The 27,183-nt window shown below is 41.5% G+C and overlaps 1 protein-coding gene across 1 annotated transcript in view; it reads left to right on the forward strand.

Annotated features, from left to right (window-relative positions):
* Positions 1 to 27,183, forward strand: part of NXPH2 (neurexophilin 2) — a 173,019-nt gene that overhangs the window by 77,055 nt on the left and 68,781 nt on the right. The gene's annotated exons all lie outside the window — the stretch shown is intronic.

The raw sequence follows: 27,183 nt of genomic DNA on the forward strand, positions 1-27,183 counted from the left end.
GATTTATGAGTTTCTGAATTGTTCCACCCAGAAAGACAATGTTCTGTTTAAGCAATAAACATAACTTGTTAGGCGTATGGAATACATTTAGGCAGTGAAAATGTATGCCATGTTAATATGACAATAGATTAAAAGAAAGAATCCCAGTAATATTGTTAAGGTGAGCAGAAGAGCAAATTGCTCAAAATTGAATTTGCTAATTTCTTTGATTCACTGAGTTCAGCCATGAAATTCCCTTTTTCTGTGTAATCGGTTGGTGAGTTACTGTAAAATTTCCCGCATGCAGTAATGCTCCAGCATGTGTAGATCAGCTACACGGGATGCGGTGGCTTGAGTCAACCTAATGGCCATGTCGACATAAAGCATGTCAACCTATTTCATGTGTTTACCTAGTGACTGCCGATTTATAGTGGTCAACCTAATTACTGGCAACTTCAGTTATGTCAACCCCATACTCGCCTAGACATATCTTGATGACTCGCTGGCAGAGGCAATACTACCATTGGTGCAGCCGGTGCAGTGCACCGGGGCCCCTGAGGACTAAGGGCCCCACTGCTGCCCCTGTCACCATCTTTCTGTAACCCACTGTTTTCTCTGTCACACTCTGCCTCCCCCTGCTTCTTCCTGTCACCCACAGCCATGGTGCGCATTGTGGACTTGGGTTGGGGTGGAGGAAGGGGCCCAAATTATATTTTTGCACCTAGGCCCACCACCGGCAAGTTCCGCCACTGCTCGCTGGTGTATTGTTAATCAGATCAAGGAAGGGAGTTTCAGATGTCTGTATACAGTAACAATTGAAAATAATGGTGTCCCTACCAAATGCTGATCTATACCCCAGGTCACCCTCCAGTACTTCCCAAACACAGTCATTTCACTAAACTGTAACTTGTACTCATACAACCAAGTAGTTGTGCAATAAAATTATAGGTTGTTCTACTTACAAAACAAAGGAACACTCAAGCACAAATTATTCAAACCCTTCCTCTGTACCATTGATTGAAGAGCCCCCTGACAATGTATCCATAGAGACCAAATTGCTCATACTAAACATGCAATTGTGGCTAGTATACTTCAAATGTTCATGTACTAATGTCTAATTAACCGGAGCTATACAATTGAAAACACTTCAGAGGCCCTCCAGAATATAGCAATGATTAGCGAATAGCGTTCCATATATTTATCAGCATCAAACCAAATATACATGTGTTCAGGTGAAGCAAATGTGACATAATCCCAGTTTCAGAGATCCAACAGTAGCAATGTTTTATGGGGGCATTTGAGATCCACAATGCTGAGATTTCTCATAGCAACCCAGTAACGTGTTGATTGTAGCAAAATATGGCTATATACTCTCTTCATATACAAGTCCATATAAATTGCAGTGTAAAAATAAAGAAGCCAGCATTTACCCTGCATAGAAACAAAATAACTCACCCTACCCTAACTCTCTCTGTACATGTTACATCTGCCCCACCTGCAGTGCATGTGAGAAAAAATTAGCTTTGCAATCAATTAGGTCCAATGCATGTCCAGAAGCAGCAGGTGCTAGCAGTGGCTGTCTCTATGTACAAGACTGAATATGAGTCATTCGATATCGAGCTGATATCCCCAGATGTCAACTGCCTGCCCTGTCCTCGTACAGGACGCACGCAAAACTAAGATATCTGAGAGTGTCTTAGTTTTGCGTATACGCACCACATCATTCGATGGTCGGCGACCCTCAAATCAGTGGCGTAGCTACGTTTTGGGCGCCCCCCTCGCCGCCGCCCCGCCAAGCACCCCTACCCCCCTGCCCTGCCGCCTCGCCGCCTATGCAAACCCCCCCCAATCCCCCACAGAGACTTACCTATCGCGCTGGTCCCGGCGGCTCCGTTCTTTTGCTGAGGACCACCACAAAATGGCCGCCCCCATACAGCAGACAGCTTCAGAGAACTGTGTGCTATATGGGGGCGGCCATTTTGTGGTGGTCCTCAGCAGAAGAACGGAGCCACCGGGACCAGCGAGATAGGTAAGTCTGCGGGGGATTGGGGGGGGGGGGGGTTTAACTATAGCTATAGTTACGCCCCTGCCTCAAATGCTGTTGGTGTCGGCCCCATATGCTGCAAATGGATGTTTATGGAAAACATCCATTCACAGCCGTGTGGGCGAATTTGCCCTGCGAAGGAGGATGGGCGTCAATGCGAGCGTCGTCCGGGCTTAAAAAAAATTGCTGCAAACTTCGCAACACTGTGCATCAACCAGAATAAGGTCCTGTACATACAGAAGGCTCACATAAATTAGCATCACTTTTTGCATTACTGTATCATATGATAATACTATCCCCAATTCAAAAATACATTAAAATCAAAAATACATTACATTAAAACGACTTAGACATCCTTTCCTGAGTAGGTGTTTTATATGCAGTGTTGTCAAATTAACAACATTTCAAAATCTTGTACAGATTGAAACTGTTATGTACGTGTGAGACATTTGGCAATTAGTTCCTAAGTAAACTTCGTATGACCTCCATGTACTGCACTCGTTCTGTCGGGAGGATGAGAGGACAAACCCAAATTAAATCTGCCCATCTTCACCACATTTATGAAGGCCCAGAGTGTTTTTTTTTTTTCAATGAAGAAAGAACTTGTGTTCAAAAAATATGCAGATATTCAAATAAATTTACAGATGAGTGCACGATTTATAGTAGCTAACATACACTCTTATAAATGTTAAGAAATGTATCTTATTTATTTATTTGATTCCTTCCAGTTTATGGAAATAGTTATAAATATTAATAATGACGCCTATAAGCAGGTGCTGGTACTGTGTGCGGCTGAAAGACACCAGAAAAAAACACAACGTTTTCAGTGAGTTTCATCAAAATAGAACACAGTCCCATTCACACAGCACTGCAATCCTGAAAGCAAGGTAGAAATAAAAAGAAAAGACAGTATCTGTCCTTAAAACAGCAATGTACATTTGATTGGATTTTATATCAAATGCACCCAATCATTATTGAGTTAAGACCTCCATACACTAGTCCGATTTGGGCCGATTTCACCTGATTCCGCCGGCCACTTTTAAAATGAAACTTGTTCATAGAGTATATTTAGATGTGAATATTAATTAATAAGGTAGAGTTTAAAGATCTGCATTACAAATCAGAACCAGATGCAGAGGGGTTATGTACTAAGATGGGAGTTCTACTGAAAATGGGATGTTGCTATAGACAACCAATCAGATTGTATCTATTATTTTCTAGATGGTGCTAAATAAATAAGATTCTGATTGATTGTTATGGGCAACATCCCATTTTAGTAAATAAACCCCTGAGTAGGCCACTATTGTACAGTCATGTGAGGTGCAAACAACACCTCAGTATTTCTGCACAAAGATGACAGTATAACTATGCTCAGATTTATATTTGCCTTGAAGACGCTTGGAGTGGCCATATGTTGGCCTAGACCTTTCCCCTTGTCATCAATTTATGCACATTGTTAAAATTATAATGCTCTAATTCAGGCATGTCCAACGTTGGTCCTCCAGATGTTGTGAAACTACACATCCCAGCATGCTTTGCAATAGTTTTAGCATTCTCTAATAGCAAAACTGTGGCAAAGCATGTTGGGATGTGTAGTTTCACAACATCTGGAGGGCCAACGTTGGACATGCCTGCTCTAATTGGCTACACACTGTTCTGCCAAAGAAATTCCCTTAACAAGAGAGGGAAGTGTAATGGGAATTTGGGGTAAGGGCATGTCTACTTAAGCTGAAGGGTAACTGGCAATGCCAGGTCAACTGCACCTCGGTGGTCTTTGGATGGACAACTCCATACTCAAAATAGTAGAGCATTAGTAGCTCCTTTGGCAAATAATTATCGAGTATATGGCCTCCTTTAAGGATCTTCTGAGTATATGCAAGTCCACGTATACTATTAAGAGCAGAGTGGGGGTTTAGGGTAGAATCACAAGGTAACTATCCAAATCATCCCACATTTCATAGGGTCAGAAATGCTGTTTTTCATTATTTGGGGGGGGGGGGGGGGGTCCAGGCACCTTGGCAGCCCCCTCTCCCCCTGCAACCACTGTAGCTACACGGTTGCCCAGAAGATTGCAGACTGTCACAACTTTATACTAATTTTAGCATTATCTTACATGATCTCAAGGTATTTTGCCATTCCCTTAACTGGCTCCCCAAACTTGTACTACTCAGTGTGTGTTGCTGTGGTAATATTTTGTCCTTTTGCCATTTACTTACATTTTGGTTGCCTGTTGTGTAATGAATTTATGCTCTGTAATTCTAATTCTGTATTATTTTATGTTATGGTCCCTTATGATGCTTTGGACACTTTGCAGCACCATATGTATATATGTATATATAAAATATGGTGATGTCACTGGTTGTCTCAGAGGAAAGGCAGCTACTGTATGTCACACTGAAATACTCCTGCTTCCGTTCCCATCCGTTCCTACTTATCCTATTGTTTTTCATTCGTCCACCCACCTCCTTTTAGTATGTTAACTCTTATGAGTAGGGCCCTCCTTCCTCACGTACTCACCCTACCACTTTACCTCACCTGTGCTCCTGTCCTGTTCTTCCCTTCCTCTACTTCATCTTCAGTCTCCTCGACAATTTCAACACCTACTTCAGAACTGATGCTGATTCTAGTTCTACCAGCTATACCCCTATTTATGCTGTATTTTATCAACACACCCTGTACGTTACCTTGTAATTTGTTTTTTGTTTGCTATGTATGGCGTTGCGGACACTTTGTGCCGACTTATAAATAAATGTACTACTACTACTACTCCATACAGTACTTAATGTTACCATCCCCTTCCCTCCACGTAATAGAAAATTATCATGTACCTACTGTGACCACCACTTGAATTTGTTCACTCCTTTTGGTGCTTCCTTTATAGTCTTCTTCCTGACATTTTATTTATTTAATATGTTATCTTCTTTATATGGCATGACCAGGGGCGTTTCAAGAGAGGAGAGGACCCGCGTGCAGCCTTCACCTATTAAAGAAATGCCTATAGGCATGACACAATAATCGGGACAGTGGCAGGTGTATTAAGCCTTAAAAAAGAGATAAACACAAGGGTGACAAAGAGTGATAAATGTCCAGTCAATCAGCTCTTAACTGTTACTTTATAGACTGCTTATAAAGTGGCAGTTAGGAACCGGTTGGCTGTGGAATTATCACTCTTTATCACTGTCGAGGCTTAATATATCTGCCCTATGGGGAGGTGAGGGAGCTTGTAGACGAGGCATACTCTGTGACGTCAGTTGTTCCACCACTAACTGTAATCTACTAAGAACACAGATCAAGGGCAGTGCAGCCATATTAGGACACTGGGAATGCCCATAGAAATAGAGCAGGGTTACATAAGTCTAGATTGTATTCATGGGTGGTGGGGCACTAGAATTCTTAAGCTTCACCCGCTCCAATTTTTCTACAAAAGGCATTTTTGCTATAACAAATTGGGAGGAACAGTATTCTGCCATGTGACCCATAAGATTTTATTCCAGCTCAGCTCTTTATAGCACAGTTAGTGCTGAATTTCCTTTTAGGCACGTGCCTAGGGGCAGCACTTGGATGCCTGACAGTACTGTCCTGCTCTCAAAAGGTTAATTGACATGTCTTAACCCTTTGAGAGCCAACATTGCTGTGAGAGATCCTCAAAATATCCGCAAAAAATGCCAGCGTCGCTCACAGCAACTGGTCTTTTTTACCTAAACTTCAATAAATTGACTTGGCTGTAATTGTATTTATTTATACTAATAGAACAGTCGCTGTGAGGATCACTCACAGTAACATTGGGACTCAAAAGGTTAATAGAGCTCTTATGTGAAAGTAAAAGTTCAATGTGAAATGTTTAGCTATTGTCCGCAAGTGCTCATACTCTAGATCAGTGGTTCCCAACCTTTTTTCTCTCCCGTACCCCTTGATTAGGCTTTTCATTGAGAAGTACCCCCTCCTCTCATTTTGAAATATGGACAGTACTTAGCGGTATGCGGATGCTTATGCATGTCCTTATATTAAGGAGGAGCGGAGGAGTAGTACACAGCCAGGAATCATGCCCTTCTGTGTCTAGACACTGGTTGTGTATTATCTCCAGGATTCCCGCTAACACCGGTAGGATTAATGTCGCTGCTTCCTCCACCTTTGTCAGTGCTGGGCAGATAACTGCTGATGTCTGAGAGCAGCATGGGAAGCTCCCAGTGGATTGCTGGTCAGGCATATGATATGACACAACATGGTTTGTCTCCATGGCAATGGGTCTTCAGCCATCAAAAGACCTTTTCATCGTCCGCCATTACCAATATTATTTTCAAGTACCCCCAACTGGTCTGCAGAGTACCCCCAGGGGTACTAGTACCCCTGGTTGGGAACCACTGCTCTAGTTGCATAGCCCAGTGGGATTCCCATTACTGGGCAAAACAAGCACCACTTTGGAATGGAAAGTTAAATTGTATGGTTTATAGAACAATAACAGAAGTAATATAGTACAGATTATTTATTTATTGACTATTTACGGATTATTTATAATTATGTACATTGGAGAAAAAACCCTTTTACAGAAACAGGGCTGTGATATTGCTAATATACAGTACTGTATGATCTATTTGCTTCTATTTGAGGTGATTGAAGGGTAAACAGGGACAAGTGCAGAGACATCTGTGAGAGAGACATTATGCTTGGAGTGGACATTAACCCAATTAGAAGTCTCTTGATCTGTACTGATGCAATTGATTAATTTGTTTTTAAAAGTATACTGGTGATACCATTGGTGGTATCTGTTACATTTTTTTTTTTGTTAGACTTCAGCTAGGGCACTGTCGAAGTGGAGTTCATATTTTTTTCTCCACAAAATGATGCCCAGCTGTCCCTCATATTCACTAAACATGCTCATTGCATAACTGAGCTTCATAGTCACAATCTGAGTAAGGCTCCCACAAGAACAGAAGAAGGGGTTAAACCAGAAGGTTCTCTGCAGCGCTTTATTATGATAATATCAATTTCATAAATGAATTGGATGATCTTTACAAAAAATAAATTTTTATTTAAAATAAATGAAAAAATATAAGAATGTATTATTGGCCAATTATAATAAATTGATAAACAGTTGATACTAAAAAGAATAGTAACTTGTATAATACTGCACAAATTGATATACTATATGTATACAATAAATGGTGTACAGATGGAGCATCCCTCTTCCTTGCAGGGACTGGAGGGAGATTCGCCAGCCCCTGACAGCCACCGGAAGGGGACGTGCGCGTGCATCCCCTTACTACGGAGCTCCCCGCCGGTCTCCACCTCTTCGCTGCTGGTCCCCTCTGTCTGCTCCAACCTCCCCGCTCCCCCCCCCCAACCCTGCCTGTCTCCCTGAAGCAGGCTGGGTTCCTGTCCCAGGAAACTGGGACGCGCGTCCCAGTCAGATGGAGCGCCCGCTCACCAGTGGGGCATTCTGGCTGAATGGCGCTCCATCTGTATCTGCCTTTGAAACTAAACAGTCCCATCTTAATCATACATTGGAAATATGATGGTATATTTAGCACTCCTGGGATGTGATGTTTAGTCCACTCCAATTTAGGAGGTGCTCCTGTTTGAATTGTGGCCAATTGAAGGGTATTATTCATATGCTATGCTATTAGGGGTGTGGGTGTCCAGTACATGCCGAATCCTCACTGGTTGAGCTGGATTTTGCAGGAAAATGTCCCACTGTCACTGGAGGCAATTCCTGGCAGTGCCTTCTCATGGTGAAAGGATGAAAATAGGGTTTCCAGTGGAACCATGCACACATTGTTGGAATGAAGTGTCCAGGGAGCTGTAGGGCTGGTTCAGATCCACCAACAAATAGTAGTGGAAGGTGCAGTTGTGGGTCCCCACGCCTTTCGCTGCTCTCCCAAATGCAGCTTTATCACACAAGAACAGACACATTACAAATGTTATTCAAGCAGTCCTAAGAGAAACGCTGTACTTCCTGTTGCTGGAGGCCCTGTTCCCTTAGCATGACATTGAGGATGGGGCTCTGCTCTAGTACTCCACAATGGGTGTGGTATGACTGCCCAGCAATCAGGATCCTGCCAGTCAGTATAATGACATATTCTCCGTCTATGCGGGTTATGGACCCCCACAAGGGAGAATAGCCCCTGTCAGTCAGGATCTCCCCTGTCAAAACACCAGCAGTCGGGATTCTGATGTCGGTATACTGACTGTTGGGATCCCGATTGTCTGGCAGTCATCTGGCACCCCTCAACGGGTGTGGTATGACTGCCTGACAATTGGAATCCCAACAGTCAGTATACATAAATCGGAATCCCGTCTGCTGTGACAAAGGGGGCGAGGGCAAAGAAGCCCCTTGCAGGCTCTCTACAATAGACATCAGCGATGTGAATGATTAAACATTCCCTCTAAAGCACTTTGTGTTATTGTGTTGGTGTCATATAAATAAAGTAACCAGTGGCAGCTCCTACTTACTTTTAGTAGGGTGGCTGCCCCTACCCCAGTGCCTGGAGAGGAGACAGCTGCCTGGGCTGCATAAAAGGCAGGGAGTGGCTTCTTAAATTAACCCAGCTCTCTGCTTATCATAGCCTAGTCTGGTAGCTTCAGATGGAGAAAACACCCCCCAATGGGACTGCCTGTAGTGTCAGTGACTGACTGGTAGAATTTAGGCTTCACTGACACAGTGCTGGGTAGCGGATTTTACCTGGAGGGGCTGCAGTCCTGCAAACCAAAGGTAAAAATCTGACAATTGTAATAACTAGATAAGAGCACTGACCCACATGTTTTGGTTTTGGATATGTATTATCTTTGTGTTTTACTCTTGACAAAACCGCTCTCATTTTGTTTGGTTTTGAATCTGTAGGTTTAAAAAAAAAAAAATGCTAAACATGGCTAAAATCACATAATTTGGGCCTTTTTTTATACCTACGGTATTATTAACTTCAATAAAATTCAGTGCCCGATTGGCAATAGGCTGATTAGGCTGCAGCCTAGGGCACTAGAACTGGGGGGGCTTGCAGGTGACAGCCGGGGAATAGAATGAAATCCTAATTTAGTCCATGTTTGAGAGCTATAACCCTTCCCGATGTGCTGCGGGGGTGGGGGGGGGGGGTAAAATTCTTAAGGTGAATACCAGAAGGACTTGCACAATTTAACTAACCAAGAACTTCAGCAACAGGGACTGCCACGTTTGTGACTGAAGTGCTTGGTTTGTGCCTACTCTAACCAATTTTATGGAAAGGCTAACTCTGATCACTAATGAGGAGAACATATAAGTCATGCACTTATATGTTCTGATGATATGTGAATATGTGAGGTATGGCCTGCAGAATGAAAGTTCAGAAGCAGGGGAGTGTATGGACACTGGGCAATGGCAGGGGACTGGACAGATATGTCTGCAGCAATGGAGTGTATGAACACAGATAGGTTAGCTTCAGGGCTGGATTAAGCTTTTGGGGGGCCCGGGTCACAGACAGGGGGGCCCTCTCCCTCTTGTCATTACTGCCCGCAAACTGCATGGGAGAATATTACACTGTCAACACACTACTCTGTAGTATAAAGGCAGTATAAACTTAAAGACCATAAAATTGCTAAAATAGCAGATAAAGCATGTGGCAATATTAGCAGCAAAGCCTTGCATGTAGACTATACATATGTATAATTTCACTGGCTAGTTCACATAAACAAGGAGGCAAGTTCAAATGTAAGGACATGTGATAAAGCAAAAGTAGGAGAGTACATGCAACCTCTATGGGTAAGAGTGGGAGTCAGGGCATCTGGATTATCAGAGAGTTGTACCCATTATATATGTGGTCTACAACTGGAGGTGGTCAGAAAGAATAGAGAAAAATGACATGGGAGAGTATGTACAAATCTGCTGGTATTAGATGTCTTGCCAGGATCTAGAATGTACCGCAGGCTGATAATCTGAAAGCTCTAATGGGGAAGTGCCCATAAAGGGCTCAAGTTAAAGGATCAATGGTCAATGTGTACCTGCACGGGGAGATATATATATATATCTATTTATATTGAAGTTTACTACAGTATATAGTTATAAGTGGATTTTTTTTTGATCGCTCTAGGACATAAGAAATTTAGTTTCAGTTACTCAGGCAGTAATGGTTGATAGTATTGGTCGACAATAAAATAAATAATAAGAAATAATATATATATATATATATATATATATATATAGATATATATATATATATATATATAGTACACAATATCTCTAGAGTTTGCGCTAAGCAGGGTCGGTCGCTTGATAACACTTGATCTCCTACTAGAAAGATCCACAACCAATAACCAAACCAATAGTGTTATGTAGCGCCCTATATATTTGATCAAGATACTTCCAGTCTTTCCTTTATAATATCATAATTACCATCCACTTTTTTTCAAAATAAAACATTTATTAAAACATTTAAAACAAATCGCAATGCAAGTCTTGAGACAAACTTTCTAATACAGACGTATTCTTTAGATTTATAGATCGTGATGGTTTTCAATGGTTACCCAACGCGTTTCGTCTCTTTATGAGACTTCATCAGGGGTGAACAATTTAATATCAGATCTTAATAGGTCTTTTATCGGAAAAAGTCTTGCTATTTTGCAGTAAAATAAGATCCGTTTAAAGGCTCAAAATTTTTTACTCTATTGGGTAGAGGAATAGGCTCCTGGATCTTTCTATTATGTTAAAGATCTTTAAGCAATGGGCGGTTGCCCGTACTTGCAGCTTGAAGAATTATAATTTATTCATAGTTTTTAGGTACCATTAATGGACCTTTAATGTTCTTAAGTCTTAATTTGAATAAAGTTTTTAGAGTATAATATTTGAAGAGTGGTCCCCTTATATAATAATCAGGAGTATACTCCAATTTCCAATAAGCGAACTCCTTAAGGATCACAGGAGTGAGAATGTGGTCCAAAAAAACCTTTCTGGCTCCTAGAGATGTGCGCTCTCCTGTGTCCAAACACCAAGTGTTGGTGTTTGGACACAGGAGAGCGCACATCTCTAGGAGCCAGAAAGGTTTTTTTGGACCACATTCTCACTCCTGTGATCCTTAAGGAGTTCGCTTATTGGAAATTGGAGTATACTCCTGATTATTATATAAGGGGACCACTCTTCAAATATTATACTCTAAAAACTTTATTCAAATTAAGACTTAAGAACATTAAAGGTCCATTAATGGTACCTAAAAACTATGAATAAATTATAATTCTTCAAGCTGCAAGTACGGGCAACCGCCCATTGCTTAAAGATCTTTAACATAATAGAAAGATCCAGGAGCCTATTCCTCTACCCATTAGAGTAAAAAATTTTGAGCCTTTAAACGGATCTTATATTACTGCAAAATAGCAAGACTTTTTCCGATAAAAGACCTATTAAGATCTGATATTAAATTGTTCACCCCTGATGAAGTCTCATAAAGAGACGAAACGCGTTGGGTAACCATTGAAAACCATCACGATCTATAAATCTAAAGAATACGTCTGTATTAGAAAGTTTGTCTCAAGACTTGCATTGCGATTTGTTTTAAATGTTTTAATAAATGTTTTATTTTGAAAAAAAGTGGATGGTAATTATGATATTATAAAGGAAAGACTAGAAGTATCTTGATCAAATATATAGGGCGCTATATATATATATATATATATATATATATATATATATATATATATATATAAAAATTATTATGTAGAACAAAACTAAATTAAATATGCGCTAATTCCTAATACGTACTCCGATCATGCTGTTGGTACTTGTTATATTTTAAACATAATGATTGTGATATTGAGTATAACAAAATACCAATATTAATTTTTGATTTATGATTTATTGGGACTGTATTGTCTGTATTTAAAAAAATTCCTTCTTTGTATTATTTTTGTATTTTTATTATATTTTTGTTTGATATCATGCACTTTGTAATATATTGTTGATCACTTATAACACATTGCAACTTTTTTTTTATGAACACAATTCTTGTGGGACACGATATGATTATTAAACTCTTTGTGAAGTTTATCTGAAATTGTTTTAGCATGTTTCCTTGGAGCCTTTCGGTTTGTATAAACCGCGTTGGCTCAGAGTGAACATGCTGTGATCACACACTTGATTAATTAATTAAACACAGATTATTGAGGAGTTGTGGGATTGGTGAGGGGTGTTTCCTTGATGTGTATATCTCCATGCTTGTATTACTATGTGTTTATACCTGACGACGGGCATAGGTCCCAAAACATGTTGGAATAAAACATATCTGTTTCACCGCATCCAATTAATGAATATTGGAGCTGTATAAAGCTCAAAGGAGGCACCGGAGCAATCTACTTTTTTATCCAGTAGTGCCGGGATTAAAGGACTGATGTGTATATATATATATATATATATATATATATATATATATATATATATAATTGTAAACAGCGGAGTCAATCATCAGTCTTGTAGCAATGTAAAAGTATTTAATCAGGCAGCATGGCAGGATACAGGCATAATCAATGTTTCGGCACGCCTCTAGGATCTTGAGGTGAACCGAAACGTTGATTATGCCTGTATCCTGCCATGCTGCCTGATTGAATACTTTTACATTGTTACAAGACTGGTGAGTGACTCCGCTGTTTACAGTTATACATTTATTGGACTATCATTAGCCCTCTGTTTTCATCAGATGTGAGTGCGAGGACTATATATATATATATATATACACACCACATGAAAAGCCTCTGTTTGTTCCTCTGTATCTTTGTCTGTAGGAGACCTCACAGGCTCAGCTCTGCCTTTGATAAAAACCCTCCCATGATGAGGCTGCTGCTGTCCTCCACGGGCCTGAGAACCATTTGATGAGCTCCACCAATCAGAGCTCAGTGCAAGCCTCTCATCCTTTCACCTCTTGTGCAAAGTCTCAAGGGATTTAGTCAACTCCCTGTAATTCACTGCACACTTGTGCAGTCAGTATGCCTCAGCTCCCAAGGCATTAATGAATGTCATATCGATAGATAGATGAAGCTGCAGCTCTTCCCCACTCCCATGCACAAAACCTTTAGCTAAAAAATCTCTCATATATATATATATATATATATCGCTGTTAGGACGGCACACACACCAAACTTCACCATCTGCTGGGGTGCATATATTCTCAGGCTCCTAATCCACATTCATGGGAAGCCATACACAGTCTTTGGAAGTTTAAGAGAGCACTCACCAGGCTTTTTTGCAGATAAAGGTAAAAAGGCTCCCCTGTGGTCAGATCTGATCTGCTGCTCCCACAAGTATCTGTGTACGTCTTGACAAAGGGCACTGCGATGCCCGAAACGTCGACCTATCTTTTGTGACCTATGTTGGATTAAAGTTTACCTTTTTACCTTTATCTGCAAAAAAGCCTGGTGAGTGCTCTCTTAAACTTCCAAAGACTATATATATATATATATATATATATATATATATATAACATGCTGATCACAGGGGAGCCCTAGATAGAGGGGGATCTAGAGGTATTGATCCTATGAGTCCCCCACCCCCTTAATCCAGACCAGGTCAGTTTAATGTATACAGGTGGGGCTCAGGACATCTTTGCAGGGCTGGCGTTTGAAATGCCAGCCCCGCCATCCCTCCATTCCTGCCAGGGGGCGTGCGTGCACGAGATTCTCGCGCCCCCTGGCAATGGAGCCTGCCTCCGGTCCCCGCCACCTCCCCTGCCGACCACGCACGTCGCCGCAGGTACCCCTCACCGCCCCAAGCGCCCCCCTAACCCTGCCCATCTCCCTGAAGTGGAGACGGGCAGGGACACGCAGCATCCCCGCAGAGAGACTGGGACGCACGTGCCAGTCTCTCGCAGCGGAGACAGGGACGCGCGTGCCAGTCTCCCTGAAGCAGAGATGGGCAGGGACACGCAGTGTCCCCGCCGAGAGACTGGGACGCGCGTCCCAGTTCAGTGTAGCCCCTGTGCGCCGGCGCTCGCCAGAGGGGAGGGTCTGGTGAGCCCCGGCCAAGGATGGCAGGGGCTACATCTGTATGTTATTATGTTATGTTATGTTACACAGTGAGGGGTACAAAGCACGCAAGTTTTAAAAGAAAACAACTTGTTATCTTTTTTCAAGTTTCTGTTAACTTTTTTATTTTTGTTCTTTTATAAACTTTTTTACATTTATTTTAACTTTTTAATTTTTTTTATCTTTTATCAACTGTAAAAACTTTTTCGGGAAAGACACTGGTAAGATACAGCAGCACTGGAGTGTATGAACACTGAATTGATATGTCAGCAGCACTCGAGTGGATAGCCACAGCACAACAGTCACTTGAAACAGCACAGCCACTTGGGTAGATGGACACAAGGCGTGGATGGACACCGCACCACAATCACTGGATATAGCACAAATACTTCATGGATACATGGAGTGGATTGACACAACAGCAGCCACTCACAAAGTGGATGGACACACAGTAGCCACTGGACACCAAAGCACAGCCAAGCAGTCAACACAGCAATGTGGACAAGAGAAATGGTGCTGTCACCATCTTGTATAGCATCCAAAACACATGAGAATCCGACGCCGGAATGACGACATTTTGCCTCGGATTCCCTCAGATTGGTTAACTTCGGATATGGCTCAGACCTATGAGATCTGAGCCCACACATCACACAATCCGTGTATAGAAATTTGGACTTAGATTACTGTCTATAAACACGTAGGATCTCCTGTTATAGAAAAGAAGCACAATGGTACTGTATGTGCCGTCACATCTAGAAAATCAGCCTCTGTTCTACAGGAGGCTGTTAGGCCATTGTACTTTTTTTTTGCATTTAGAGTACAGATTTGTTCCAGGCCAGGAGTCATTTATACCTTAAGGCTTCAGTAACCACATTTATATAAAACTCATTTAATTAAAGGCTACTAATCTCTTGGTGATTATTTCTGTATTCATTAGTCTCTCCTATAAAGGTTTATTTAAATAAATATTTGGAACAATGCTCATCTGGGATTAGCAGGAAAGTGTTACCCAAACATTTGTTTTATTTAGAATTGAGAATTCAGACCACGTCACCATACTTTGTAACTATGAGGAAAGCAACTGCAATTCAATTTTAGATATCTGTGATGATATATATATATATATATATATATATATATATATATATATATATATATATATATATATATATATATATATATATATATAAGCATAAGAGAAGAGGTGGCCAAGGGTCCGTAAAACGTGGAGAGGTAATGGTGAAAACTCGGTTAACTATTTAGGCTGGTGGGGTAAATTAACTTCTGCTAGAAACATGATGTAAGTATGTCTACCATTGATGACTGCCATAACACACCCAGTACCCCCACCTCCTACCAGAGGAGAGAGAGAGAGAGAGAGAGAGAGAGAGAGAGACGTCACTCAGGGCTTATTGTAGCTGCAATGATAGATATCTTGCCCTGGTGCCATCCAGAGAGAGTGGCGTCACGACACAGCCCACAGCATATATTTAAAAAATAACGGGCACTCAGGGACTCTATCAGCAGTGAAGCTAGACCAAGTTTTATTGCATAATGGGTCTATCTGGTCAGATATCATTTGATACCATAGGAGTTCCTTTTTCCAGAACTGGTGTAAGATACAACTGTGCTCTAATTTTTCATATACTTTAGAATCAGCTATAGGAGGGACTACTCCTGAATTACTGATTTACCATGTGGCCCACATCAAGGCTACTTATATGATAATGTGTTGTAATGCTTCATATCAATCAAGTTACAATTACAGTTTTACTCCTAATGAAGTCTCTGAGAGATGAAACACGTTGGGTACTTGTACAACTGCAATTCTGTTATACTGAAAATTAAGAATCGTATTTTGAAAACTGAAGTATAACAACCACACTCTTTTATGGACTTTTATTAAATAGACTTTATTGTCATTTGATTGTTGTTCTATATAGACCCATATAGGCCACTAAGTAGTGACCACTTTGTTGGTGCCTGTCCATTTTTTGTGTGTGTGTGTGTGTGTATATATATATATATATATATATATATATATATATATATATATATATATATATATATATATATATATATCGTATAAGGTCCGGCACTTCCCACTGCCACCCGCTCCGCTGAGAATGCCTTGGCCTGGGTGCCCAACTTGTCCTAAGGGTCACTCCGGTGATTGAATACTTGTAAATGATACAGCATCACTTCAGGCTCTTGGACGATGTAAAAAAGTTTTTACTGTGTGTCAGTACAGCCTGGAGTGACGCTGTATTTTGGTGCAATGCATGATGTGCTTCCGGTCAATCCGGCAGGCAAGTAGAACGATTGTGACACTTCCGCCGGACCCGGTGGAACGCATATATATATATATATATATATATATTCTATATAGATAGATAGGTGGCGGTATAAGCGGCACTCCTGGCTCCCAGTAAATAATGAGAAGATGCAAACAGGTCCACTACAACATTTCAATGTACTTTATTGGACATTTTCATCAGGCATAAAACATGTAAAAGCATGAGCACATACCTTTATACACCTCATGTGCATAGTAGACCATGTCGTGTCCCCGCACATAGTATGATGTCATGCAGTCAAAGCAAGCCGGGTACCAGCTTCTGGCTTGTCAGAACAGTGCGCAGATAGTACTGTGTGCGTATCTAAAGGGAAATAGTTTAAAAGCATAAGCAGCGGTAAGTAAATCTAATATATATTGCTCAATCTCAGATGCAGTGCGATGCCATATAACAGTACAACAAAATGTTGAGCAAAGATGAACAACTTCAATATCTAGCATATATATATGTGGAGTAATGTCACAAGACAAAAATGATAGCCAGCAACTTCAGATTTTTTGAAAAAATATCAAAACATTTTTTTTAATTTTTAAAGTGCAGAGTGACAAAAAATAATAAAGAGGAGTCTAGTGTAAGCATAATATACTTAGCAGTCATCGTTAGACATATAGAACAGAAACCGGTCCTCCTCCACCAACGGTCATCGCACGACAGCTGTTTCGGTGCTAAAACAGCACCTTGCACATGACTAAGGTGCTGTTTTAGCACCGAAACAGCTGTCGTGCGATGACTGTTGGTGGAGGAGCTGTGTAAGACTGAGGCTTGCAGTATCAGAATTGACTGTGCAGTTGGTTATTCTGTCGGAGAGAAGTTTTATTGTGCTTCTTGATTTGATTCCATTATATCCACTACTAAGGGGATTATTACAAGGTCACCGAATTAACCACAGTGACCACATTACTCTTAATAAACTCTCAAGAGAGTCACCCAATATAATTTCGTGTGTATCGAACCAAGATCCTGGTGTATTACCCCTGAAGAAGTCCCTAGTGGACGAAACGCGTAGGGTTCTGCGTGATCTTTTAACACCTATGATCAAAACGATATTGGATGACAATGACACACCATGAAACTGTATAATGTACTGTTAATGAGAAGCTTTTTATGAAAGTTTTTTAATTGTATTACTGTTCGTAATAAATGTTTTATATTTTCCCAATTGTGGATTGGTGAAACTATCTCTGAGCGCACCTCTACATCTTTTCTCTCCATATATATATATATATATATATATATATATATATATATATATATATATATAAATTATCTCATAGTAAGCTATAAAGGCAATAAAAATGTAAATAGCACTCAATAGTTAGATATATGTCCGTCAAGTAAGAACATAGATATAAGTCTATGATCAATCATTTGCGCGTCATGCAGCTAATTCCTAGATTTTCATTTAGGTCTTTAAGGCGAGATGGTATCCAATCGGAATATCCATCTTGTTTCACATTGTAACAGTTTCAATGATTGGTTACCTCGCCTGATATTGGGTGGTACATGATCGATCATCCTGTATCGTAGTGAAGGTAGTGTGTGTCTTAATGCCACAAAATGCTTGGGCACAGGCAGGTCACACTTACCACCAGATAGGGCTGCCCATTTTGTGTGTGGTCTATATATATATATATATATATATATATATATATATGCCCCGAATTGTCATGCATCATCAGCGACATAGCAGGTACACACTAGACCAGTGGTAGGCAACTGGCAGACTGGGGTCTATCTCCGGTCCCAAGAATGCATTGCGGCGGGATATGTAGCTGTGCTGAGTCCTCATTAATGTTTACAGTACTTTAATGTCCCCTCTCCTCTCCCGCTCCCTTCCCCATCCTGTCGCAACCTCCGAGAGGCTGAGCCATACTGTAAGCAGCCAACCAGCATGCGCTGTGGTTGCCAGGTGACAGCTGGAGGCTCTGCCCCAGATGTCTGAGTGCCGGCTCCTCTGTCACGGCGCTGCCTAAGTAGTGCCCCGGACAAGTGGGGTCACGGGGTGAGTGGAGTGTGATAGCTGTCGGGGCTGGAGGAGCTGCTGCTGTGACCGGTGACTGCCTCCCTAAGGAAGGCCTCCGGAGCAGCCCTTCATACCTGGGAACTGGAAACAGGGCTCAAACGGCCAGTACTAGCCGGAGCGCAAGAGCAGGCAGTGTGAGAAGGTGTTTTGCTTGCATCGAGTCACAAAGCACACACAGTAGCTCAGGCCCCCTTCACCCGGGCAGCATGGAGCTGCATGCAAATGTATTTGCTGTAGAGAGCATTGAGAAAAAGTGTATCCAAAAGGTAAAGGAGCTGACCGCCAGCGTGCTGCCCCCTCTGCTGAAGAGAAATATTCGAACTCTGTTAAAAATTACTTGCCTACCCCTGCACTAGGCAATATGCTCAATGACATATAGCCTAGTGTGTGCCCAGTCTCAACATATTTGGCTGACTTTGATTGTCACTGTATGCCATTTTAGGCACTTTAAATAAAATAATTTGACTTTTAAGCCCACAAAATACAAACAAATGTCAAGATTTCAATTCAGTATACTGTACTATATAAAAGGAATTGTATTGTGAAATTGATTAGTTTTAAATAATGGACACATCCCTAATACCTGGAATGGACACTGGACAGTTGCCTACTATACATCATGTGTAATACTAAAATGGTATTAAACAAAGCATAGTTTTTGCATGGTAATTTGTCAAAGCTAATCTGCTTGTAGTTTGGACTACATGGGATAATCGACACAATCCAAGTAGGGATTCATCAATGTTGCTTATGAGAGATAAGAATAAATTAGGAGCTAGGGGTCTTATCCTATAATTGATACTTTTTTAGCTTAATATTATCAAAGCTTGAATTCAATCTGCATACATAATGCATTGCTTTAGATTTGGTCTAATCGGTTTGTAAGGAATAAATATATTTGATCTCTAATTCTAGATTTAATTTTTGAAGCACAACATTTTTTATTAAAAGGCATTTAGTCTCAAAAAGTGAAATACAGTTAGATAATAATTAGAGATGTGCAGACTCGGATTCCAGAGATGCGCCCGTGTGGTCAGAACGTCATCTCCCGGCACCGGATTTTGCGAGGCTTTAAATAGCGGCTGCTGTGCCCCCCATCTTCGCTCCAGTCTAGTAGTGGGTTGGGAGAGGGTGTGTTGGTGCTGCTGCTGGGGCTCAAACTTGAGCTTGACCTTTTTTATTCGCTGGGGCTGTCTCTCAGTGCTGCTGTGTAGTCTAACTGTGTACTTGTACTACTGTCTCCTCTGTGCGGTCTACCTCTGGTGTGCTGTGCTGTAATTATTTTATTCGCTGGGGCTGTCTCCCTCAGTGCTGCTGTGTACTCTGTTCTCCTCTCAAGGAGGACAGTCTAACTGTGTACTTGTACTACTACTGACTACCTCTGGTGCTGTGCTGTAATATATATTATATGAATAATTAATTATATTATATATATATAGTCCACTGGTGCTGCCTGCACTGCCAGTATTATTTAGTTACTCAGTCCACTGTTGCCACTGGCAGTGCTACTGCCTAAGTGTACCTACCTAGTACATATATAATTCAGGGTTACCAACTCTCCCGGAATGTCCGTGAGACTCCCGGAATTCTGGGACATCTCACGGACTCCCGGAGGTCGGCCCCTTTCTCCCGCAGCTGCCGCTATGCGCTTGCACAATGGCTACTGCGCATGCGCTAGATAACATCTCTGAAGCCGCCAACGCAATGTCATCATGTTGGCGGCGTCATCGCGGTTATCTAGCCGCTAGCGCATGCGCAGTAGCCATCGCGGAAGTTAAAGAAGCGGCAGCTGCGGGAGAAACTGAAAGCGGAAGGGATCCTCTTGCGTGCGTCTGTGTAATTACTCGCAGCACGGCCTCAGCCTTTCTTAATCATCCAATATGAACATCTTCATCCTCTGCTCTCCTCCTTCCCAGGATCTTCAGTTAGTGAGTGCTTTTTGTTCTGATGTAGTGATTAATGGAGCTTACAAAGAGGGAGCCAGATCATTACATCTATGGGCTCCATGCTGCTTGCGCCTTCCCCTAATCATGTGTCTCCTGTCAGCACAGAGACAGCAGGAAGGCTGGGGATAGCCTGCTGGGAAGCCCTGCTCCCTATTTGATCCTTCATCTACTTCCCAGTCAGTTCCATAGCTCATCATATACAAGCCTTTTATCTCCATGCTATCACCTCCCCTTCAGATTCCTCTATAAGTGCAGCATGTATATAACAGTACCATCATGTACCTTGTTTTGGTTTACACAAAAAATGCAGACCATGCAATTAATTATACAAACTGTGTTGTACATTTAAGACTGTAGTCCTTTTATCTGACATACTGTCATAATGCCCATGTGTGCCTCTACCCCTGCTCATGTTCTCCCCTGCTCTTGTGTGCCAGTTCCTGCCATGTGTGCCTCCATCCCTGCCCAAGTGTATGCTTATGTGTAATGCTTATCAAAATACTGTAGGGCCCGCCCCCTGGTGTCGCAAGGCCCACCCCCTGGTGTAGCAAGACCCACCCCTGGCATCACAAGGTCCGCCCCCTGGCATCACAAGGCCCGCCCCCTGGCAATGCAAGGCCCACCCCCTGGCTTTTTCTCCCTGAAATGATTTTTCAAAAGTAGGCAACCCTGATATAATTTAATAAAAAAATAATACTTGTGCTGCGTGGGACTGTAAAAAATAATTCCATGCTGATGGTGCACTGATGTGTGCCACTGAGTGCCACTGCCAAGCAGTACCTAATAATAAAATAAATTATTATAAATTCTGCTGGTGCACTGCATAAAGCTACTGGTGGTGTGTAACTACCTTTTGTGTGGACCACTGGCAGTGCTACTGCCTACCTACCTAGTAGTTTATTTTCTCTACCTACTAAGCTGCTATATTATTAATACTTAATTAATTTTAATTATATATAGTCCACTGGTGCTGCCTGCACTGAATACTGTGAATAGAGGTTGCCAGTATTATTTACTCAGTCCACTTTTGCCACTGACAGTGTTACTGCCTAAGTGTACCTACCTAGTAGTACAACTACATACTAGGCTGCTATATATAATTTAATAAAAAAATAATACTTGTGCTGCGTGGGACTGTAAAAAATAATTCCATGCTGCTGGTGCACTGACGTGTGCCACTGAGTGCCACTGCCAAGCAGTACCTAATATAATAAAATTAATTATTATAAATTCTGCTGGTGCACATACTAGTATTGCTGACGTATCTACCTGTATTGTGCCTAGTACTGTCTTATCTACCTGTCTGGGGCCTAGTACTGCCATATCTACCGCTGCAGTGCCACTCTTACATGAGCCACGTGTTTGTACCACACACTATTGTGAGGTGTTCAGAATAGACTGGAAATGAGTGGAAATGAATGTTATTGAGATTAATATGGCGTAGGAGCAAAAAAAAAAAAAAATTCTGCGATTTTAGCAGTTTTTATGCTTTTTTAACAAAAAAAATCAGAACCCAAAACCCAAAAAATCCAAACACAAAACACTTAGGAGGTGTTTTGCCAAAACCCATTAGAACCCAAAACCTTAAGGTAATCAGAACCCAAAACCCGAAAAGTGTCCGGTGCACATCCCTAATAATAATATCAACTACTGCTACTACTATTACTACTACTACTGCTGCTGATGCTGCTACTACTGCACTACTACTACTGCTGCTGATGCTTGCTACTACTATTACTACTGCTGCTGATGCTGCTACTACTGCACTACTACTACTACTACTACTACTACTGCTGCTGATGCTGTTGCTGCTACTACTACAACTACTGCTACTACTACTACTACTACTACTACTAGTACTGATGATGCTGCTGATGCTACTGATCAGTGTCATGTAGCAACAATTAAGGCCAACAGGATACTAGCATATATAAGAAGGGGTATGGAGACTAAGGACTCGAATGTAATTATGCCATTGTACAAAGCATTGATTAGACCGCATCTAGAATACGGAGTACAATTCTGGACCATGCACTATTAAAAGGACATCATATAGCTGAAAAAGAAGAGCAACAATGCTAATAAAGGGATTTTAGCTATTATTATTATTATTATTATTATAATTTTATTTATAAGGCACCACAAGTGTTTCGCAGCGCCGTACAAAGGAACAATACAGGGAGACAAAACTTGGCATAACATTGAATAAATAACAAAAGTAGAGTACAAATAAAGAGCACCACAGTTCAATACACATTACAGCTTAACTATAAGTAGTGAGGACTCAATCAACATACAACTAGAGGCTTGAGGCCAATGATGGAGATGGGTATGCAGACGAAGATGGTCACTGAGTGTTGGAGTATAGGAGAGCTGTGAGTGAAATGTGAAGAGAAGTGGGCTTGGACAACAGGAGGGAAGAGGGCCCTGCTCGGAGGAGTTTACAATCTAGTAGGAAGGGGAGACAGACAGATTACAAAAGGTGCAAGCAAGTGGGTGGTGCCTAGATAGTAGTATGTAAACAGGCAAGGGGTCGGAGAACCAGCTAGTTTTTTGCAGTGGAAGGGTACGCTTTGATGAATAGGTGAGTTTTCAGTGCCCGTTTGAAGCTTTGCAAGGTCGGAGAGAGTCTAATGGAGAAATTTGTTCAATCTGTCTAATGAAGCTATGAAGACAGATTGAACAAATTGGGCTTGTTTACGCAAGAGAAGAGACGTTTAAGGGGAGACATGCTTAACATGTCCAAATATATCAGGGGTCTGAGGAGCTCCAGCAGTATCCAACCCATCACACCTGCTGTTCGGGAGAATTGATGACGGCATGACGCTTAGCACCACCTGTTGCGGAACCACCGATTAGTGGCCAGCAATTCCAATCTTGTCATTCGGATTAGTACAAAAGGTTATAAAACACTGCTCCCGGAATTCCCAGACACCAGAACAATGCTTACGCTGAAGTCCATACCTACTTGTGGGGGTTCCTGGTAAACACCCTCCGGCATGTTAGAATCCGCCTCTCTGCTTATTGGCTCTACAGTAATAGGGGTTGAGGATGGGAGGGGAAACCCCTGCCACAAGTTTAAACATGTATAGAATAGAACAATATATATTATTGAAGTTTAAACCTTCCTCCCAATGCCAGAATGTCCAGAAACTACCAGAATTATCTCCTTACTGTACATGCCTTTGTGATATGCAATATTTGTCTGTGGAAACCTCTGGCATAGAATTATTCCTATTTACAATAAACACAGACTAAACACAGTATAAAAAAAATAATTATGTAAACTATAATAGATACATTGGGGGAAATTCGGCTTCTGATTGGCCGCTAGGCGGTCAATAGAATCATTCAAGGGAGAGGCTCTGAAGATGAAGCTTCAGCGGCTTTCCGTCAGTTTGATGGTGTCGGGTGTTGCACTTTGTAATTTTTTTCAAGATCCCTGGACTATACGTATTTGTATTAGCGCCCGTATATACAGCCGCTCCGCTGATACGAATTAATACAAATGAATTCGCCATCAGGGATTACAAAGCAGTTGTATTTGACTGCTTTGTAAATTCCCCTCCAGAATACAAAATTTGCTTGTGGCTAAAATAGACATATGCATTCTTATTCATTGGTATTAAGAATACGGATATGAAACATCGTATTCGTATTCTTAGTAAATTTCCCCCCTTATAACAGAACACCTTTAACTTATATTAAAATATTTTAAAGGGATCAGGGATAAAACACAATCAAGAATCCTTGTGTGAAATGAAGTACAGCTTGGACTTGCCATAAGGGACCCCTCACTTTGTCACACACAATTGTCACATCAGCCTCTGGGCCAGATTCTCTAAGCTTCAAAAGTGATAAAATGGTAGGTAGGAAGGAGCTGATTGACGGGCTGTTTATCACTCTCCGCAAAAAACAAATTTGGGTATACCCACTGGCGAGACAGGAAACAACTTGCCCTGGCGACAAGATGGTCACAGCTTAGTACCTGAAACAACTCAGAGCACAAAGAAAGACCATAGTGCAATAATGTATATAAAATCCTATTGCTTTAATTTTCACAGGCCACTCACATGTGTGTTGTTATAAAACGCATGTAACAAGTCTCTGGTGGCGATTTGGTGCAGCTGCTCAGGACCTGGATGGGCTCAATGAAAAAATGCAATAGTGCAATCCTGTCGTTCCAAAGATTTGTACAATTTATTATTACACTCACAATTTAAAAATGAATAAAAGCATATCACCCAATCGGGTCAGTTGAACACGGATCAGAAGTGGTCCCTCAAGTCAAGTGGTCCCCGGTGTCCGGTCCGTTTGATTGTGATGAAGTCTGCTTAAGCGCACTTTCGGGCCATGAAAGCCCTTCCTCAGAAGCATAATATTCACCATCGAACGGGGCGGCTCTTAAATCCCCTGCACAATCACAAAATAACATCAAACAGCTGGTATTCCGTCTAGTTGTGGCCGGATATGACGCTGCGTATCCCTTGAGGGGAAGTCCGGCGGTGTACACAGTCATTGAACAAACAGTTCCCAGCTGAATGCTTTCCGGCGTCCCCGGCCTGAAGTGACGCGGAGATGAACGTTCTTGCTTTCCATATGGACTTCCTGTTTGCGTTCCACAGGAATCCTCCGCTATTTTGCAGTTATATGTCCGTTTTTGTCCACTCATTTATGTGGGTACAAATTCTCATCAAGTCCATTGTTTTTAATTTATAAATCCACTGCATCTCAGTTTTTGCAAGTCTGACTTCGATGTCATTGCAGCGCCAGGATGGATTAATTTGCTGGATTCCCCAAAAGGTTTTAATTTGGCACGGGTCTGAATGGTGAACTTTTTTAAAATGTGCAGACAGTGGGGTTTATTCTAGTTCATTCTTTCTGACAAAATCCTTCTTAGATGGACAAAACCATGTGCACTGCAGGGGGGCAGATGTAACCTGTGCAGATAGAATTAGATTTGGGTAAGTTATTTTGTTTCTGTGCAGGGAAAATACTGACTGCTTTATTTTACACTGCAATATAGATCTCACTTTGAAGAAAAACCCCACCCAAATCTAATTCTCTCTGCACAAGTTACATCTGCCCCACCCGCAGTGCACATGGTTTTGTCCATATAAGAAGGATTTTGTCAGAAAGAATGAACTAGAATAACCCCCAGTGTGTGGTTTTCTACGCCCTTTTTGATATTGTAGATGTGTTCTGCTAGTCTAATTCACAGACACCTAGTGGTTTTACCTACATAAACTAAACCACATTTACACTCAATACCGTAGACAACATTGCCTGTATTGCACGTGATAAAGTCCTTTATTGGGTATTTCATCCCTTTGACCTCAAAGTCCTTTATCTTGCTTTGGCCCTTTGTAGATCTGCACATTTGGCAGAGGCCACAGCGATGGAACCCCATGGTGCGTATACTACATCGTTTGGGGATTTCCATTGCGCTACGTACTATAGTGTCCTTAATGGTTTTGGACCGTCTATAAATGAAGCGAGAAAATGGTGGAAGTTCCGGTCCCAGAACGGGATCTTTAAGAAGAATCTTCCAGTTTTTTTTAAAAATTCCCTCCACCTCTTTGTGTTGGTAATGGTATTGACTGACAAAAGACCATTGTGTCATTTTATCGTCTGCTTTTTTAGAGTTGGTTTTATAAATGAGGTCTTGTCTTGGGATTTTATTAACTCTTTCTTTGGCTATATCTACTGCAGATGGGGGATAACCTTTTTCTATGAACCTTACTCCCATTTCTTCAGACTGTTGTTGATAAATTTCGGGTTCTGTGCAGTTCCTCTTTACACGGAGGAACTGACCGTAAGAGATCCCATCAAGCCAGCAAGAGTGATGTTGGCTTGTCTTCTCTATCAGGCTGTTTGAGTCCGTAGGTTTGCGGTATACTTTAGTATTTAGGACCCCTTCCTTAATATATAAACACAGATCCAAAAAGTGGAGTTCATTGTCACTCTGTGTGAATACAAGTTTGATATTTCTATCATTTATGTTCAACCCATCACAGAATAGCTTCAACGACTCCGGACCGTCATCCCAAATAAATAGGATGTCGTCAATATATCGGCGCCAGAGCACCAGGTTCTCCCCCAGATCCTCCCCATGCCATATGGTTTTTGATTCCCAATATGACATGAAGAGGTTCGCATAACTGGGGGCGAACCTGGTGCCCATGGCTGTGCCGATCCGCTGAAGATAGTAGTTGCCATTAAAAAATAAATAATTATTTCTAAGCATGAAGCGTATACCATCAATAATGAACTTTTTCAGATCTCCGAATAGTTGAGAGTGTGGAGACATCAGCACTAACCATAATGTGTCCCTCCTTCCATTGTACTCCATCCAATATTTTAAGTACCTCATTAGAGTCTTTCAGATGGGCTTTGGTTGCTTTCACTAATGGCTGGTGGTAGTGATCTATTAAGGCAGATAAGTTGGCTGTAATGCTGTTTGTGCCAGAGACAATAGGTCTTCCAGGTGGGTGGAGGGGGTCCTTATGGATCTTTGGGAGGACGTATATTGTGGGAGTTGAGGGGTGTTTAACATTCAGGAATTCAAACTCCGATTTGACAATCACACCTTTTTCAAATGCCTCTGATGTGAGCTCTAACAGAGATTTCATTATTTTTGGTAATGGATCTGTTTTTAATTTGCTATACGTCTCACCCTCATGCAGTTGTTTTTCAATCTTTGCAATATAATCTGCCACATCCATAAGGACCACCCCTCCACCCTTGTCAGCTGGCTTTATCACTACTTCCTTTTGTTTTTTTAAAGATTGGAGTGCCTGCCCTTCCTTTCTAGTTAGGTTACACTTTTTAGGTTTCTTTTTAATGGTTTCTTCCACCTCTTCT

Source organism: Crinia signifera, chromosome 7, assembly GCF_055691185.1.
Source record: "Crinia signifera chromosome 7, ASM5569118v1, whole genome shotgun sequence".
NCBI lineage: Eukaryota > Metazoa > Chordata > Amphibia > Anura > Myobatrachidae > Crinia > Crinia signifera.